General features: G+C 37.4%; 1 pseudogene; it reads right to left on the bottom strand.

Moving 5' to 3' along the window:
* Positions 1 to 7,880: 7,880 nt before the first annotated feature.
* LOC136398518 (cell division cycle 7-related protein kinase pseudogene) lies at positions 7,881 to 20,185 on the bottom strand (annotated as a pseudogene).
* Positions 20,186 to 20,717: the final 532 nt, after the last annotated feature.

Genomic DNA, 20,717 nt, shown 5'->3' with positions numbered 1-20,717 from the left:
ACCATTGAAAAAACCACCACAAAAGCACATGAAATAAAAAAGATAGCAACAGAGGAAAGATGTATGGAATACAACCAAAAAACAAAAGATAGAAAAACGAAAGAGAAGGATCAAACAAGACACAAAACTAACAGAAAGCAAGATATAAAATGGCAATAGGGAACTCACAAGTATCAATAATTACACTAAATGTAAACGGATTAAACTCACCAATAAAAAGGCACAGAGTAGCAGAATGGATTAAAAAAAAAATCCAACTGTATGCTGCATACAGGAAACTCATCTAAGTAACAAGGTTAAAAACAAATTCAAAGTGAAAGGCTGGAAAACAATACTCCAAGCAAATAACATCCAAAAAAAAGCAGGTGTAGCAATACTCATATCGGATAATGCTGACTACAAGACAGCAAAAGTACTCAGAGACAAAAATGGCCATTTCATAATGGCTAAGGGGACACTGAATCAAGAAGACATAACAATTTTTAATATATATGCACCAAACCAAGGAGCACCAAAATATATAAGACAGCTACTTATTGATCTTAAAACAAAAACTGACAAAAACACAATCATACTTGGAGACCTCAATCCACCGCTGACGGCTCTAGATCGATCATCCAAATAGAGAATCAACAAAGACATAGTGGCCTTAAACAAAACACTAGAGCACCTGGATATGATAGACATCTACAGGACATTTCATCCCAAAGTGACTGAGTATATATTTTTCTCCAGTGTACATGGATCATTCTCAAGAATTGACCATATGTTGGGCCACAAAAACAACATCAGCAAATTCAGAAAAATTGAAGTTGTACCAAGCATATTTTCTGATCATAAAGCCTTGAAACTAGAATTCAACTGCAAAAAAAGGGGAAAAAATCCCACAAAAATGTGGAAACTAAACAACATACTTTTAAAAAATGAATGGGTCAAAGAAGAAATAAGTGCAGAGATCAAAAGATATATACAGACTAATGAAAATGACAATACGACATATCAGAATCTATGGGATGCAGCAAAAGCAGTAATAAGAGGGAATTTCATATCACTTCAGGCATATATGAACAAACAAGAGAGAGCCCAAGTGAACCACTTAACTTCACACCTTAAGGAACTAGAAAAAGAAGAACAAAGACAACCCAAAACCAGCCGAAGAAAGGAGATAATAAAAATCAGAGCAGAAATAAATGAAATAGAGAACAGAAAAACTATAGAAAAAATTAATAGAACAAGGAGCTGGTTCTTTGAAAAGATCAACAAAATTGAAAAACCCTTGGCAAGACTTACGAAGGAAAAAAGAGAAAGAACTCATATAAACAAAATCCAAAATGAAAGAGGAGAAATCACCACGGACATCGTAGATATACAAAGAATTATTGTAGAATACTATGAAAAACTTTATGCCACTAAATTCAACAACCTAGAAGAAATGGATAAATTCCTAGAACAATACAACCATCCTAGACTGAGTAAAGAAGAAGCAGAAAGCCTAAACAGACCTATCAGTAGAGAAGAAATAGAAAAAACCATTAAAAACCTCCCCAAAAATAAAAGTCCAGGCCCCGACGGCTATACAAGCGAATTTTATCAAACATTCAAAGAAGACTTGGTTTCTATTCTACTCAAAGTCTTCCAAAAAATTGAAGAAGAAGCAATACTTCTTAACTTATTTTATGAGGCCAACATAACCCTCATACCAAAAACAGGCAAGGATGGCACAAAAAAAGAAAACTACAGACCAATATCTCTAATGAATACAGATGCTAAAATACTAAACAAAATACTAGCAAATCGAATACAACAACATATTAAAAAAATAATACATCATGATCAAGTGGGATTCATCCCAGAATCTCAAGGATGGTTCAACATACGTAAAACGGTTAACGTAATACACCATATCAACAAAACAAAGAACAAAAACCACATGATCTTATCAATAGACGCAGAAAAGGCTTTCGATAAAATACAACACAATTTTATGTTTAAGACTCTCAACAAAATGGGTATAGAAGGAAAATATCTCAACATGATAAAGGCCATATATGATAAACCATCAGCTAACATCATATTAAATGGCACTAAACTAAAGGCTTTCCCCCATAAATCAGGAACAAGACAGGGTTGTCCACTCTCTCCACTCTTATTTAATGTGGTACTAGAGGTTCTAGCCAGAGCAATCAGACAAGACAAAGAAATAAAAGGCATCCATGTCGGAAAAGAAGAAGTAAAGGTATCACTTTTTGCAGATGATATGATCCTATACATCGAAAACCCTAAAGAATCCACAAAAAGACTACTAGAAACAATAAGCCAATACAGTAAGGTCGCAGGATACAAAATTAACATCGAGAAGTCAATAGCCTTTCTATATGCCAACAGTGAAACAACTGAGAATGAACTCAAAAGTATAATCCCCTTCACGATTGCAACAAAAAAAATAAAATACTTAGGAATAAACATAACAAAGAATGTAAAGGACTTATATAATGAAAACTATAAACCATTGTTAAGGGAAATCGAAAAAGATATAATGAGATGGAAGAATATACCTTGTTCTTGGCTAGGAAGAATAAATATAATCAAGATGTCTATATTACCCAAAGCAATATACAAATTTAATGCAATTCCCATCAAACTTCCAATGACGTTTTTTAAAGAAATAGAGCAAAAAATATCAGATTTATATGGAACTATAAAAAACCCCGAATAGCCAAAGCAATCCTAAAGAAAAAGAATGAAGCTAGGGGCATTATAATACCTGACTTCAAACTATATTATAGGGCCACGACAATCAAAACAGCATGGTATTGGCAGAAAAATAGACAATCACACCAATGGAACAGAATAGAAAGTCCAGAAATAAAACCACATATATATAGTCAAATAATTTTTGATAAAGGGGCCAACAACACACAATGGAGAAAAGAAAGCCTCTTCAATAAATGGTGCTGGGAAAACTGGAAAGCCACATGCAAAAGAATAAAACTGGACTACAGACTCTCCCCCTGTACAAAAATTGACTCAAAATGGATCAAAGATCTAAACATAAGACCTGAAACAATTAAGTACATACAAGAAGACATTGGTACTCAACTCATGGACCTGGGTTTTAAAGAGCATTTTATGAATTTGACTCCACAGGCAAGAGAAGTGACAGCAAAAATTAATGAATGGGACTACATCAGACTAAGAAGTTTTTGCTCAGCAAGAGAAACTGATAACAAAATAAACAGAAAGCCAACTAAATGGGAAATGATATTTTCAAACAACAGCTCAGATAAGGGCCTAATATCCAAAATATACAAAGAACTCATAAAACTCAACAACAAACAAACAAACAATCCAATAAAAAAATGGGAAGAGGATATGAATAGACACTTCTCCCAGGAAGAAATACAAATGGCCAACAGATATATGAAAAGATGCTCATCTTCTTTAGCTATTAGAGAAATGCAAATCAAAACGGCAATGAGATACCACCTCACACCTGTTCGATTAGCTGTTATTAGCAAGACAGGTAATAGCAAATGTTGGAGAGGCTGTGGAGAAAAAGGAACCCTCATCGACTGTTGGTGGGAATGTAAAGTAGTACAACCATTATGGAAAAAAGTATGGTGGTTCCTCAAAAAACTGAAAATAGAACTACCTTATGACCCAGCAATCCCTCTACTGGGTATATATCCCAAAAACTCAGAAACGTTGATACGTAAAGACACATGCAGCCCCATGTTTATTGCAGCATTGTTCACAGTGGCCAGGACATGGAAACAACCAAAAAGCCCATCAATAGATGACTGGATAAAGAAGATGTGGCACATATACACTATGGAATACTACTCAGCCATAAGAAATGATGACATCGGAACATTTACAGCAAAATGGCGGGATCTTGATAACATGATACGAAGCGAAATAAGTAAATCAGAAAAAACCAGGAACTGTATTATTCCATACGTAGGTGGGACATAATAGTGAAACTAAGAGACATTGATAAGAGTGTGGTGGTTACGGGGGAGAGGGGGGAATGGGAGAGGGAAAGGGGGTGGGGAGGGGCACAGAGAAAACAAGATAGAAGGTGACAGAGGACAATCTGACTTTGGGTGGTGGGTATGCAACATAATTGAACGACAAGATAACCTGGACTTGTTATCTTTGAATATATGTATCCTGATTTATTGATGTCACCCCATTAAAAAAATAAAATTATTAAAAAAAAATCACAATTAAAAGAATTCAAAATTAGCCAGCACTCAAAAGGGTGAAATCCTAATGTCTGCCATCCAATCAAAATGACCAAGCATTAAACGAAGCAAGAAAATACAATTTAGCCCTGGCCAGTTGGTTTGGTGGTAGAGCATTGGCCAGGTATGTGGATGTCCTGAGTTTGATTTTCAGTCAGAGCACACAGGAGAAGCATTCATCTTCTTTACCCTTCCCCCTTTATTTCTCTCTCTATCTCTCCTTCCCCACCTGCAGCCATGGTTTCATTGGAGTAAGTTGGCTTGGGCACTGAGGATGGCTCCATGGCCTCCACCTCAGGTGCTAAGAAGAGCTCAGATTACTGAGCAATGAGCAATGCCCCAGAAGGGCAGAACACTGCCCCTAGTAGACTTGCTGGGTAGATCCTGGCCAGGGTGCATGCAGGAGTCTCTCTGCCTCCTCTCCTCACTGAAGAAAGAAGAAAAAAAGAAAGAAAGAAGAAAGAAGAAAGAAAGAAAGAAAGAAAGAAAGAAAGAAAGAAAGAAAGAAAGAAAGAAAGAAAGAAAGAAAGAAAGAAAGAAAGAAAATACAACTCATAATGAGGAGAAAACTCAACCAATAGAAACAAACAGATGTATTACACAGATGATAGAATTAGTAGACTGGGACATAATATTGATTTTCATAACTATATGCTATATATTTAAGAAGGTACAATGAAACAGAATGCTAAAGCCTGGAAGATATGTAAAAAGTCCAAAATTGAACTTGTAGTGAAGAAATAGCATACATGAAAACTTCTAGGCTAGCTGCCTATAATTCTCATTTATCTTAACCAACCTCTCAATAGCTTCAAACATACTGGTCTTTCTTTTGAACTTTCCCCTTCAACTTCCACATCACCTTTAATACCAACATTACAAGTTCCTTGGGCACAGAAAATGAGAGCATTTAATTGGCCCCTGGTTGGAGATGCAAGTTATATCAGCTTCTAAGTTGTTCAGTATTCTATTTCTAATTTTGAGCATAGTGGCAGCAATAAAAGAAAAGGAGGAAAAAAAACAGGTAAGAATCCAATATAGAGAGAGGAATAAGGAAAAGATACAAAAAGGGAGGGAAGGTTGAGGAAAGAAGAAAAAGAGAGAGAAATGACTGCTGGCTTAACCATAGAATTGACAACCTCTTTCAACGGTTTAAAACACTCAAGAGCATTAACTCATCTTCTAGAGACCTAATGTAAATGTATAAGTTCATTTGCAAGACCTGATCAAACAAACATGCTTAATTATATCATCTTCCTTAAGTGAAGGCAAATTGAAAGTAATCATTATGCAGTAATTTAAATTCATTGATTTAAATGCCAAAGTGGTATATAATTTAAGTGTGGAGCCCTCTAAAAATCCTACAAAGTATATCCTAAAGAAGCAGCAAATAAGAACTTAACAGAGGAAAGTAAACTCTTCAGTGATGGAGGGGCACTTCAATCAACTGGATCACTCTGAAGCTAAGATTCAGTACCCAAGAGAAACATACCTCCTTAAGCTGCACACAAACATTGTGACTCATGGAGATGGACCATCCAGAGACTGCAGTCTGTTCTACTGACATGGGAAGCATATCCATATATTTGGAATAACTAAAGAGCAATCCAGCCAGAAAATAGAAGCAAGGACTTGAAGTCATCTCTTAAGGCTTGAAAAGTCTTTTGGCCAGAAGCAAAATAGCTTTTGGTCCAGTTTTCCCTTCTTTGGAGGAAGAAGCAAAGTATCATAAATCAGATGAAGGATGAGAGTAGTTCCTTGGAATGGAATGTGGGAGATTCATTGGAAAATAAGAACGGACCTAAACACACAATACCACTCTCCAAGCTTTGATGGGCTGTGCTCTGACTCCCCAGAACCTCATACTGTGTCTTCTCTGTGAACCCCAACAGTTATCACTTCTCAATTAGATCTACAAATGACTCACCGATCTTGCTGCTAATATGAATAAGTCCAGAGTTGCATGTCACCTTCACTTTAGTTTTCCTGTTGAATTTGGCATAGATTATTGTTGTGAGCAATAAGTCAATCTTTCCTTTCATTTGTGAAATAGAAGGGTTTATAGAATCCGTACGGATACTGGAAATTTCACAAGCATACATTATCAAAGGAGAACTTCATCTTTGAAGCTTGCACTTTCACTTTCCTTACAATTAATAGATTCTAAACACGTTTCTACTTCCTACAAAAGGGTTCTGGGCATTTTCCTTTTTCCTCAATTAATTCTCGTACACTTGTGCTGTTTTTGTTAAATCTCAGTAAATCTGACCCCTTTACACTCTTCTTGAGCAGTCGATAGTTGGGAAATCTGCAAACCATATGAAGTTTGGGTATAGAGTTTACATAATAATTTTAAGACTATTTTTCTCAAAATTGTGACACACTCCCGAAACCCCTCCAGTGTCTTCATATATCTGAAAAGAACTTTTTTAAATTAAGGTGTATTTCAAGTTTTAATAAGACAATTCTTCCTTTAGAAACATTTTTGAGGCAAATAATAGCTGAAAGTTCTTGTTTCAGCAATGTTTGATGGTTTTCATGAAAATGTTTTATTGTAAATTTTAAACACAAAATAATTTTTAAAATAGCATATTAAACATACTTATATATGTCATATAATTATATTTTGCTTAATTTGTTTCATTTATTTTTTTACATGTATGTATCATCTGTCTTTCTATCTTCCCCTCCTTCCTTCCTGCCTTTCCTTCCTCCTTGATTCATCCTTACTCTATTGTTTTCTTGCTTTGATGAAATTAATTTAAAAGTAAATCTCAGGTATCATATCCATAAATTACTTTAGGATATCTTTAGAAAATTAAGGATCTTAAAAACCATGACCAGAGCTCACATAACTAATCATGACTCCTCAGTATCTAATACCCAGATTTTGATCAAATTACCATAATTGTTGCAAAAAAGTCTCTTTTTTTGTTAGCTTATTCATATATGATATATACTATATATATGAAACATTTAAAATTTTAATGTCATATATACATTAAGGAAACTGGTACATTTATTCCTTAAAATTTTTTACTTCCTAATGATTGTATCATTATGCTTTAGTTTTCCTTTCTGCTGTTATTCTTTTTTGTTTTTGTCACAAAGTAGTTTTATTTACTTGCATCAAGTAAAAGAGACAGGGTACTAAGATCCAAAGCTCTGCTGTTCTTCTTGAAGTTGGATTTATTTATTTATTTATTTATTTATTTATTTATTTATTTATTATTAAGTGAGAGGCAGGGAGGCAGAGACAGACTCCCACATGCTCTCCAACCAGGATCCACCCGGCAAGCCCCCTACTAGGTGATGCTTTGTCGGCTGGTTCACTGTTTTGTTGCTCAGCAACTGAGCTATTTTAACACCTGAGGTGAGGCAATGGAGCCATCCTCAGTGTCAGGAGCCAACTTTGCTCAAACCATTTGAGCCATGACTATGGGAGAGGGATAAAGAGATGGGAGTGGTGGAGAAGGAGATAGTCACTACTCCTGTGTGCTCTGACCTGGAATCAAACCCTGGACATCCATACCCTGGGCCGATGCTCTACCACTGAGCCAACAAGCCAGGACCTGAAGTTGGATTTAGATCTAGAATTCTGTCAAGCTCATAAGCTGTATCACATACAGCTTTCTAATTGGTAGTATATGCATCAAAACATCCCCACAGGCATTTTTGTTCCCTTTATACAATGTATTTCCAGAAGGCTGTGTTTCACAAGTTTGTATGAGGTAAGAAAGTTGGGCCATGAGAATCAAGTCCTTGTATATCATTTGTTAATTTAAAAGTGTTAGATCTAAACCTCTGAGCTTCTCTTAATTTTTTTCTCAAGTACTATGCTCAGACTTCTTTGTTATACAATATTGATTCTCCAAAGGTTTTGGCAGCCAGGCTAGTTTCTCTGAATCCACAAATTTCCATAATTTGAGCCAAAGATGTTAAATCAACGTGCTTTATAAAATGGATTTTATCCACTAAGCAAAGTAAGAAATATGACACCTGCAGGTCACATGCCAATTGCTGTACTTTGAACTCAGAATCTTGGTTTACCTGTCTAGGAACAACCTCTTGCTACCTGGGAAGGCAAATACTGCATAATTTATCTGTTGCATAATTGTCACAGGTCAGACTAGCTGGGCCAGAACTAGTAGTTTTTCTCATCATACCATTATATTTGCCCTTTGTGGGACAGCCTGTTGTTGTTGTTGTTGCTATCTTTCAAGATCATATAGCAATGCTCTTTCAACTGCTTCACAAGTTTCATTAAAATTCTCTCATATGAGATAGAGCTGTGCATTTTGAAATTTTTTCCTCTAAAAATAGCACTGGGAAGGCCTTCAGATTCATCCTTTCTACCATTTCCTTGTTGAATCTGAATTTGTGTATTTGCGCAGGGTCTTTTTTATTCTTTCTTTTTTAATATAATTTTATTTTTTTAATGGGGTGCCATCAATAAATCAGGGTACATATATTCAAAGAAAACATGTCTAGGTAATCTTGTCAGTCAATTATGTTGCATACCCATCACCCAAAGTCAGATTATCCTCTGTCACCTTCTGTCTAGTTTTCTTTGTGCCCCTGCCCCTCCCCTTTCCCTCTCCCTCTCCCCCCTCCCCCCGTAACCACCACACTCTTATCAATGTCTCTTAGTCTCACTTTCATGTCCCAACTACATATGGAATAATGTAGTTCCTGGTTTTTTCTGATTTACTTATTTCACTTCGTATAACGTTATCAAGATCCCACCATTTTTTGTAAATGATCCAATGTCATCATTTCTAATGGCTGAGTAGTATTCCATAGTGTATATGTGCCACATCTTCTATATCCAGTCATCTATTGATGAGCTTTTGGGTTGTTTCCATGTCCTGGCCACTGTGAACAATGCTGCAATGAACATGGGGCTGCATGTGTCTTTATGTATCAATGTTTCTGAGTTTTGGGGGTATATACCCAGTCGAAAGATTGCTGGGTCATAAGGTAGTTCTATTTTCAGATTTTTGAGGAACCACCATAGTTTCTTCCATAATGGTTGTACTACTTTACATTCCACCAACAGTGTATGAGGGTTCCTTTTTCTCCACAGCCTCTCCAACATTTGCTATTACCTATCTTGTTAATAATAGCTAATCTAACAGGTGTGAGGTGGTATCTCATTGCAGTTTTGATTTGCATTTCTTTAATAACTAAAGAAGATGAGCATCTTTTCATATATCTGTTGGCCATTTGTATTTCTTCCTGGGAGAAGTGTCTGTTCATGTCCTCTTCCCATCTTTTTATTGGATTGTTTGTTTGTTTATTGTTGAGTTTTATGAGTTTTTGTATATTTTGGATATTAGGCCCTTATCTGAGCAGTTGTTTGAAAATATCATTTCCAATTTAGTTGGCTGTCTGTTTATTTTGTTATCAGTTTCTCTTGCTGAGCAAAAACTTCTTAGTCTGATGTAGTCCCATTCATTAATTTTTGCCTTCACTTCTCTTGCCTGTGAAGTCAAATTCATAAAATGCTCTTTAAAACCCAGGTTCATGAGTTTAGTACCTATGTCTTCTTCTATGTACTTTATTGTTTTAGGTCTTATGTTTAGATCTTTGATCCATTTTGAGTTAATTTTTGTACAGGGGGACAAACTGTAGTCCAGTTTCATTCTTTTGCATGTGGCTTTCCAGTTTTCCCAGCACCATTTGTTGAAGAGGCTTTCTTTTCTCCATTGTGTGTTGTTGGCCCCTTTATCAAAAATTATTTGACTATATATATGTGGTTTTATTTCTGGGTTTTCTATTCTGTTCCATTGGTCTGAGTGTCTATTTTTCTGCCAATACCATGCTGTTTTGATTGTCGTGGCCCTATAATATAGTTTGAAGTCAGGTATTGTAATGCCCCCAGCTTGATTCTTTTTCTTAAGGATTGCTTTGGCTATTCGGGGATTTTTATAGTTCCATATAAATCTGATAATTTTTTGCCCCATTTCTTTAAAAAATGTCACTGGAATTTTGATGGGAATTGCATTAAATTTGTATATTGCTTTGGGTAATATGGCCATCTTGATTATATTTATTCTTCCTAACCAATAAGAAGGAATATTCTTCCATCTCAATTTATCTTTTTCGATTTCCCTTAACAATGGTTTATAGTTTCCATTATATAAGTCCTTTACATTCTCTTTTATGTTTATTCCTAGGTATTTTATTTTTTTTGTTGCAACCGTGAAGGGGATTATTCTTTTGAATTTGTTCTCAATTGTTTCATTGTTGGCATATAGAAAGGCTATGGACTTCTCTATGTTAGTTTTGTATCCTGCGACCTTATTGTATTGGCTTATTGTTTCTAATAGTCTTTTTGTGGATTCTTTGGGGTTTTCGATGTATAGGATCATATCATCTGCAAAAAGTGATACCTTTACTTCTTCTTTTCTGATATGCATGACTTTTATTTCTTTGTCTTGTCTGATTGCTCTGGCTAGAACCTCTAGTACCACGTGAAATAAGAGTGGAGAGAGTGGACAACCCTGTCGTGTTCCTGATTTAAGGGGGAAAGCCTTCAGTTATGTGCCATTTAATATGATGTTAGCTGATGGTTTATCATATATGGCCTTTATCATGTTGAGATATTTTCCTTCTATACCCACTTTGTTGAGAGCCTTAAACATAAAATTGTGTTGTATTTTATTGAAAGACTTTTCTGCGTCTATTAATAAAATCATATGGTATTTGTTCTTTGTTTTTGTTTATATGGTGTATTACATTAACCGGTTTTTTTGTTTGTTTGTTTTAATAATTTTATTTTTTTAATGGGGCAACATCAATAAATCAGGATACATATATTCAAAGAAAACATGTCCAGGTTATCTTGTTGTTCAGTTATGTTGCATACCCATCACCCAAAGTCAGATTGTCCTCTGTCACCTTCTATCTAGTTTTCTTTGTGCCCCTCCCCCTTCCCCTTTCCCTCTCCCTCTCCCCCCTCCCCCCGTAACCACCACACTCTTATCAATGTCTCTTAGTCTCACTTTTAAAACTCAACAACAAACAAACAAACAATCCAATAAAAAGATGGGAAGAGGACATGAACAGACACTTCTCCCAGGAAGAAATACAAATGGCCAACAGATATATGGAAAGATGCTCATCTTCTTTAGTTATTAGAGAAATGCAAATCAAAACTGCAATGAGATGCCACCTCACACCTGTTAGATTAGCTATTATTAACAAGACAGGTAATAGCAAATGTTGGAGAGGCTGTGGAGAAAAAGGAACCCTCATACATTGTTGGTGGGAATGTAAAGTAGTACAATCATTATGGAAGAAAGTATGGTGGTTCCTCAAAAAACTGAAAATAGAACTACCTTATGACCCAGCAATCCCTCTACTGGGTATATACCCCCAAAACTCAGAAACATTGATACATAAAGACACATGCAGCCCCACGTTCATTGCAGCATTGTTCACAGTGGCCAGGACATGGAAACAACCAAAAAGCCCATCAATAGATGACTGGATAAAGAAGATGTGGCACATATACACTATGGAATACTACTCAGCCATAAGAAACGATGACATCGGATCGTTTACAGCAAAATGGTGGGATCTTGATAACATTATACAAAGTGAAATAAGTAAATCAGAAAAAACCAGGAACTGCATTATTCCATACGTAGTTGGGACATGAAAGTGAGACTAAAAGACGTTAACCGTTTTACGTATGTTGAATCATCCTTGAGATTCTGGGATGAATCCCACTTCATCATGATGTATTATTTTTTTAATATGTTGTTGTATTCGATTTGCTAGTATTTTGTTTAGTATTTTAGCATCTGTATTCATTAGAGATATTGGTCTGTAGTTTTATTTCTTTGTGCCATCCTTGCCTGGTTTTGGTATGAGGGTTATGTTGGCCTCATAAAATAAGTTAAGAAGTATTGCTTCTTCTTCAATTTTTTGGAAGACTTTCAGTAGAATAGGAACCAAGTCTTCTTTGAATGTTTGATAAAATTTGCAAGTATAGCCGTCAGGGCCTGGACTTTTATTACTGGGGAGGTTTTTAATGTTTTTTTTCTATTTCTTCTCTACTAATAGGTCTGTTTAGGCTTTCTGCTTCTTCTTGACTCAGACTAGGAAGGTTGTATTGTTCTAGGAATTTATCCATTTCTTCTAGGTTGTTGAATTTAGTGGCATAAAGTTTTTCATAGTATTCTACAATAATTCTTTGTATATCTACGATGTCCGTGGTGATTTCTCCTCTTTCATTTTGGATTTTGTTTATATGAGTTCTTTCTCTTTTTTCCTTCGTAAGTCTTGCCAAGGGTTTTTCAATTTTGTTGATCTTTTCAAAGAACCAGCTCCTTGTTCTATTAATTTTTTCTATAGTTTTTCTGTTCTCTATTTCATTTATTTCTGCTCTGATTTTTATTATCTCCTTTCTTCACCTGGTTTTGGGTTGTCTTTGTTCTTCTTTTTCCAGTTCCTTAAGGTGTGAAGTTAAGTGGTTCACTTGGGCTCTCTCTTGTTTGTTCATATATGCCTGAAGTGATATAAACTTCCCTCTTATCACTGCCTTTGCTACATCCCATAAATTCTGATATGTCGTATTGTCATTTTCATTTGTCTGTATATATCTTTTGATCTCTGCACTTATTTCTTCTTTGACCCATTCATTTTTTAAAAGTATGTTGTTTAGTTTCCACATTTTTGTGGGTTTTTTCCCTCTTTTTTGCAGTTGAATTCTAGTTTCAAGGCTTTATGATCAGAAAATATGCTTGGTACAACTTCAATTTTTCTGAATTTGCTGATGTTGTTTTTGTGGCCCAACATATGGTCAATTCTTGAGAATGATCCATGTACACTGGAGAAAAATGTATACTCTGTCACTTTGGGATGAGATGTCTTGTAGATGTCTATTATATCCAGGTGCTCTAGTGTTTTGTTTTAGGCCAATATATCTTTGTTGATTCTCTGTTTGGATGACCGATCTAGAGCCGTCAGCGGTGTATTGAGGTCTCCAAGTATGATTGTGTTTTTGTCAGTTTTTGTTTTAAGGTCAATAAGTAGCTGTCTTATATATTTTGGTGCTCCTTGGTTTGGTGCATATATATTAAGAATTGTTATGTCTTCTTGATTCAGTGTCCCCTTAGCCATTATGAAATGGCCATTTTTGTCTCTGAGTACTTTTGCTGTCTTGTAGTCAGCATTATCAGATATAAGTATTGCTACGCTGGCTTTATTTTGGATGTTATTTGCTTGGAGTATTGTTTTCCAGCCTTTCACTTTGAATTTGTTTATATCCTTGTTACTTAGATGAGTTTCCTGTAGGCAGCATACAGTTGGATTTTCTTTTTTAATCCATTCTGCTACTCTGTGCCTTTTTATTGGTGAGTTTAATCTGTTTACATTTAGTGTAATTATTGACACTTGTGAGTTCCCTATTGCCATTTTATATATTGCTTTCTGTTAGTTTTGTGTCTTGTTTGATCCTTCTCTTTCGTTTCTCTATCTTTTGTTTTTATTTGGTTGTATTCCATACATCTTTCCTCTGTTGCTATCTTTTTTATCCCATGTGCTTCTGTGGTGGTTTTTTCAATGGTGGTTACCTTTAAGTAATGAAAAGGGTTCCTACCCTGTTCATTGTAGTGCATTATCTTGTGAGTACTTTTGCACTCCATTGTCCTTTGCTACTGTTAATCTCCATCTTCTCCCCCTCTTTCTTTTTGTTGTTGTCACAGTTTAAATTTGGTTTTATTGTGTTCTTCTTGGAGCTTTTACTTGTGGCTCTGTTTTTTTTTGTTCTTTGTATCTGATTGGAGAACCCCCTTTAGTAATTCCTGGAGTGGGGGTTTTCTGATGATAAATTCCCTCATCTTTTCTGTATCTGTGAATGTTTTTATTTCTCCTTCATATTTGAAGGATAGCTTTAATGGGTATAGTATTCGTGGCTGAAAGTTCCTCTCTTTCAGGACTTTAAATATTGGGGTACAGCCTGACCTGTGGTGGCGCAGTGGGATAAAGCATCGACCTGGAAATGCTGAGGTTGCCAGTTTGAAACCCTGGGCTTGCCTGGTCAAGGCACATATGGGAGTTGATGCTTTCTGCTCCTCCCCACTTCTCTCTCTCCTCCCTATAATGAATAAATAAAATCTTTTTTTAAAAAAATATTGGAACCACCATACTTTCTTCCATAATGGTTGTACTACTTTACATTCCCACCAACAGTGTATGAGGGTTCCTTTTTCTCCACAGCCTCTCCAACATTTGCTATTACCTGTCTTGCTAATAATAGCTAATTAAACAGGTGTAAGGTGGTATCTCATTGCAGTTTTGATTTGCATTTCTCTAATAGCTAAAGAAGATGAGCATCTTTTCATATACTGTTGGCCATTTGTATTTCTTCCTGGGAGAAGTGTCTATTCATATCCTCTTCCCATTTTTTATTGGATTGTTTGTTTGTTTGTTGTTGAGTTTTATGAGTTCTTTGTATATTTTGGATATTAGGCCCTTACCTGAGCTGTTGTTTGAAAATATCATTTCCCATTTAGTTGGCTTTCTGTTTATTTTGTTATCAGTTTCTCTTGCTGAGCAAAAACTTCTTAGTCTGATGTAGTCCCATTCATTAATTTTTGCCTTCACTTCTCTTGCCTGTGAAGTCAAATTCATAAAATGCTCTTTAAAACCCAGGTTCATGAGTTTAGTACCTATGTCTTCTTCTATGTACTTTATTGTTTTAGGTCTTATGTTTAGATCTTTGATCCATTTTGAGTTAATTTTTGTACAGGGGGACAAACTGTAGTCCAGTTTCATTCTTTTGCATGTGGCTTTCCAGTTTTCCCAGCACCATTTATTGAAGAGGCTTTACTACTTTATGACCCAGCAATCCCTCAACTGGGTATATACCCCCAAAACTCAGAAACATTGATACGTAAAGACACATGCAGCCCCATGTTAATTGCAGCATTGTTCACAGTGGCCAGGACATGGAAACAACCAAAAAGCCCGTCAATAGATGACTGGATAAAGAAGATGTGGCACATATACACTATGGAATACTACTCAGCCATAAGAAATGATGACATCGGAACATTTACAGCAAAATGGTGGGATCTTGATAACATGATACGAAGCGAAATAAGTAAATCAGAGAAAACCAGGAACTGCATTATTCCATACGTAGGTGGGACATAAAAGTGAAACTAAGAGACATTGTTAAGAGTGTGGTGGTTACGGGGGGGAGGGGGAATGGGAGAGGGAAAGGGGGAGGGGGAGGGGCACAAAGAAAACAAGATAGAAGGTGACAGAGGACAATCTGACTTTGGGTGATGGGTATGCAACATAATTGAACGACAAGATAACCTGGACTTGTTATCTTTGAATATATGTATCCTGATTTATTGATGTCACCCCATTAAAAAATAAAATTATTAAGACAGAAAAAAAAATATTGGGGTCCACTCTCTTCTAGCTTGTATAGTTTCTGTTGAGGAATCGCATGATAATCTAATGGGCCTTCCTTTATATGTTGTATTCTTCCTTTCCCTGGCTGCCTTGAGAATTTTTTTCTTTGCTGTTGATTTGTGCCAATTTCATTATGACGGCCTTGGAGTAGGTTTGTTGGGGTTAAGAACACTCAGAGTTCTGTTTGTTTCTAGAATTTGAGGCTTTAGTTCTTTCCACAGGGTTGGGAAGTTCTCATCTATTATTTGTTTGAGTATGTTCTCCATTCCATTTTCTCCCTCTTCTCCCTCTGATATACCTATTATTCTTATGTTATTCTTTTTCATGGAGTCAGATAATTCCAGTAGGGCTATCTCATTTTTTTAAATTTTTGAGTCTTTTTCTTCTTCTCTCTGTTATGCCTCAAGTTTCTTTTCTTCTATTTTACTAATCCTACCTTCTATCTTGCCAGTTATATTAGCTAAGCTTGTTACCCTGTTTTTCAGCTCGTGAATTGAGTTTTTCATCTCTGTTTGATTTGTTTTTATAGTTTCAATTTCCTTGGAAATATATTCTTTGTGTTCATTGAGTTGTTTTCTGAGCTCCCTAAATTGCCTTTCTGTGTTTTTTTGTATATCTCTGAGTATTTTTAAAATTTTTATTTTAAATTCTGTCATTTAGCTCTAAGGTTTCCTAAAATATTAATTTTTTTCTCCATACATTTTTCCTCATCTATCTGTGTTACCTCTCTTTCTTTTGTATCCATGATATTCAATTTTCTCTTCCTTAATGGCATCTGAGGGTGGTTTTGTTGATAGTATTAATGAGATTTAATAAAGAATAAAAAGTTGAAAAAATAAAAATAAAAAAGAGAAAACATTTTTTTTAAAAAAATTAAAAATTAAAAATAAATAAATAAAATAAAGAAAATTATCCTGCCCCTTTTTTCCTCTCCTCTCCTCTCCCCTCTTTCTTTTTTTTTTTTTTCTTTTTTTCTTTTTTTTTTTTTTCATTTTTCTGAAGCTGGAAACGGAGAGACAGTCAGATAGACTCCCGCATGCGCCCGACCGGGATCCACCCAGCATGCCCACCAGGGGCGACGCTCTGCCCACCAGGGGGCGATGCTCTGCCCATCCTGGGCGTCGCCATGTTGCAACCAGAGCCACTCTAGCGCCTGAGGCAGAGGCCACAGAGCCATCCCCAGCGCCCGGGCCTTCTTTGCTCCAATGGAGCCTTGGCTGCAGGAAGGGAAGAGAGAGACAGAGAGGAAAGCGCGGCAGAGGGGTGGAGAAGCAAATGGGCGCTTCTCCTGTGTGCCCTGGCTGGGAATCGAACCCGGGTCCTCTGCACGCTAGGCCGACGCTCTACCGCTGAGCCAACCGACCAGGGCTCCTCTCCCCTCTTTCTTAAGAAAATCTTGTGATGAACTGTAAATTATATTGTACTAAATAAAACAAACAATGCCTGTAATGGAGGGCCTGAATTGGGGAGAAGTAATAAAGGGGAAAAAAAGAAGGTATGGTCCCACAAAAAGCAAATAAAGAAAAAATTTGGGTCAAGAATAAAATGATGGCCTGACCTGTGGTGGCGCAGTGGATAAAGCATCAACCTGGAAATGCTGAGGTTGCCGGTTCAAAACCCTGGGCTTTCCTGGTCAAGGCACATATGGGAGTTGATGTTTCCAGCTCGTTCCCCTTCTCTCTCTCTGTTTCTCTCTCTCCTTCTCTCTCTCCTCTCTAAAAATGAATAAATAAAATTAAAAAAAAGAATAAAATGATTTGCTTTTAGGTGTTGGTTGACTAAGAGATATGATGAGAGGAATAAGAGGGAAACAGGAAAATGGGGGAAAAATTAAAAAATTACTATTGTATTTAGTGGAACAAGAACTAGATAAAATGGAGAGCCAGGGATGGGCGCACTGCTAGTGAGTTAAAAAAGTGAATTAAAAACCCCCCAAAATGCCACAAACATAAGTTTGATTCCCAGATAAAATAATTTGTTCGTTATTGAGGATTGAATGAAAGGAGACGTAAAAGAGAAAAGAAGAAACTAATATAGAGGGAGAAAAAAAAGAGGGAACCACTAAAAGAAGAAAAAAGAAAAAAGAGGAGAGAGAGAGAGAGAGAGAGTTAAGGGTTTTGGAGTGCAACCCTCATAGAGAGAAAGGAAGAGGAAAGAAAAGATAATGGGAGACGCAACACTTATGGGTAGTGTAGTTCAAGGAGAGGAGAGAGTAAGACTGGCAGAGAATTAAATGACCAAATTGGAGGAGGAAAAAAAAAATCAAGAATGAAGATAAGAGAAACAAACTAACAAATATAATAAAATGGGATAGGTTATAAAGTCTGTGGATTATTCTTAATTTTGAGAGGTTATTTTCTTGCTTTTTCTTTTCTCTCCCTCTTCCTGGTCGGTGACTCTGTACCCCGGGTTCTGCCCCTGTGGCATGCTCAGGTAGAGGTTTGTAGTTGATAAGTCTCTATGGTGATGTCATGTATTGGGCTTCAGTCTCGTTGGCAGTCAAGGCTCATTAGCATTTGTAGGCTCTGACAGTGAGAGAGTCCGTGTTCCTGGAGCCTCTCCCCTAGTCTTTCCTTCCTCAATTAGTAGCCTGATAATCCAGGTATGGGATTGCTGCTGCCTCTGCCTGGATAGTAAGAGGCTCAAAGAGCTGGCAACTCCCCACTCTATTCCCACTTAGCACAGGGCTCTAGGTGAGGCTCAGTCAGTCTGAGCTGCTAGCATAATCAGGCAGAGTTTCCGCCCACACAAAGACCTCTGGCTCTGCCACTCTGTCTGGTAACATGGGCGGGCAGGCGGGCAGGCATGCCCCACTCCCAGGGTGCTCGGAGGAATCTCTCTCTCACTATCTGCATGCGCAGACCAGGATACAGGCCAGCAGTCTCACCCTCTGAGTGAAACGCCCGCCTGCACGGAAAAGTTCCAGTGTTGGAATTAGCTCTCACTCCCTCCCCGTGCGCAGCTTTTTCAGGGCACTGGGACAGCCTGGAGATTCCGCTTTCAGCCCACACAAAGGCCCCTGACTCTGCCTTTCTATGGGATAACACGGGCGCCCACTGCCGAGGCGCTCAGAGGAATCTCTTGCCCACTCTCCATTCGCGCCACCAGGATACCAGGCCGGCTGCCTCACACTTTGAGTGAAACCTCCGCCCACACGGAAAAGTTCCAGCGTTGGAATTGGCTCTCACTCCCTCCCCGTGCATGGCTTTTACAGGGCGCTGGGGTGGCCTGGAGATTCTGCTTTCAGCCCACACAAAGGCCTCTGACTCTGCCTCTCTGTGGGATAACACGGGCGCCCACTCCCGGGGCTTTCAAAGGAATCTCTCGCCCACTATCTGTGCGTGCCAACCAGGAGATCGGGGCGAATGGCTGCCCCACTTGTCTTTCTTTATCGGGGTTTGGTGCAAGTGTTAGCTTGTAATTTGTGGGTTGCCACAGGCACAGATTTCCTCAGCTTGGATCTCCATGCCAAAGCCTGGTTCGACCCTTTGTGCCTCGGCTTGGATATATTCGCCCCCTTTGCCCACCTCAGTTTTTATACTCTCAGTTTCCAGTGAAAGCAGCCCTATTTAGGTTAGTGAGGAAGGCGGAGCATTTCTTACTCCCTATTTCCTTTGGGGTTTGATTACATATTTAGCCAATTTTTTGCTCAACCATACCTTCAGGTGTATTGCGGAACATCTGGAGGCTCCAAGGATAGATTTTTCTGTTTCTGGTTGAAGATCTTGTTGAGTTTTGGGGGAGATTTATCAGTATTGCTTCCTACCATGCCATTACTCTGACGTCATCCTCCAGGGCCTTTTTTTTATGACACAGATAGAGAGAGGAATGGATAGGTACAGACAGATAGGAAGGGAGAGAGATGAGAAGCATCAATTCTTCATTATGGTACCTTAGTTGTTCATTGATTGCTTTCCTATATGTGCATTGATGTGGGGGGCTACAGCAGAATGAGTGGCCCCTTGCTCAAGCCAGCAACCTTGGGTTTCAAGCCGGTGACCTTTGGGCCCAAGCCACCGAGTATGGGTTCATATCTATGATCCCACACTCAAGCCAGCAACTCCGCGCTGAAGCTGGTGAGCCTGCACTCAAGCCAGCAACCTTGAGTTTCAAATCTGGGTCCTCTGTGTCCCAGTCTGATGCTGTATCCACTGTGCTACCAACTGGTCAGGCTACACAGGGCCTTTTAACACAACTTTGTCTGGTGGGCTACTTATCCAGTTCCTTAGCTGTAGGTGGGCCAGTCAATGAAATCTTGTTTCTGGTAATTAGATGGGATTCATTTTCTAAACAACTTTCCTGCTGAACTTCTGACTGGAGAAATTTGAGAAGCTCTATTTTTATTCCATTGGTTCCTTGGGTCAAACTAAAATCTACTAAGGTATACTTTTTCAGGAGCCTATTTTATAAAACAAATTTCTGGGCTTAACATCATGGTGAATAATACCAAACTGATGATTATGTTTCAGAGCTTTAAGTAGATAAAAATATATTCCCATACTTTTTAATTTTTTTTATTTTACCTTATTTATTTTTTATTGAATTTATTGGAGTGACAATGGTTAACAAAATTGTACAGATTTCAGAGGCACAATTCTATGATATGTCAACTGTATACTGTGTTGTGTGTTCATCACCCCAAGTCAAGTCTCTTTCCATCACAATTTATCACCCCTTTACCGTCTTCTACTTCCTTCACCCCTCTTTCACCCTGGTAATCACCATACTATTGTCTGTGTCCATTAGACTTTTTTTTAATGTATTCACTTATTTTACCTATTTCTTCTTAAAAAGGGTTAATTTCTACTCTGTTCTCAGAGCTTCTCTTGTGTCTGTTGCTTCTTATAAAGAAGCAGCACAAAATAATTCTATGACAAAGAGACATACTTTATGTTGCAAATTTTTCTCACCTTCAAAGTCATTAGAGTAGTGGAAACAAAGATGACTAGATAAACCAAAATTCTACAAAAAGAAGAACTGTTCACTGAGCTGATATCAACACCAATTTCTTCCTTGACAATGGGCTAGAAT

This window comes from Saccopteryx leptura, chromosome 3 (assembly GCF_036850995.1).
Source record: "Saccopteryx leptura isolate mSacLep1 chromosome 3, mSacLep1_pri_phased_curated, whole genome shotgun sequence".
NCBI classification, from domain to species: domain Eukaryota; kingdom Metazoa; phylum Chordata; class Mammalia; order Chiroptera; family Emballonuridae; genus Saccopteryx; species Saccopteryx leptura.
The sequence above is the reverse complement of the archived record's forward strand: the minus strand, read 5'-3'. Positions and strand labels throughout refer to the sequence as shown.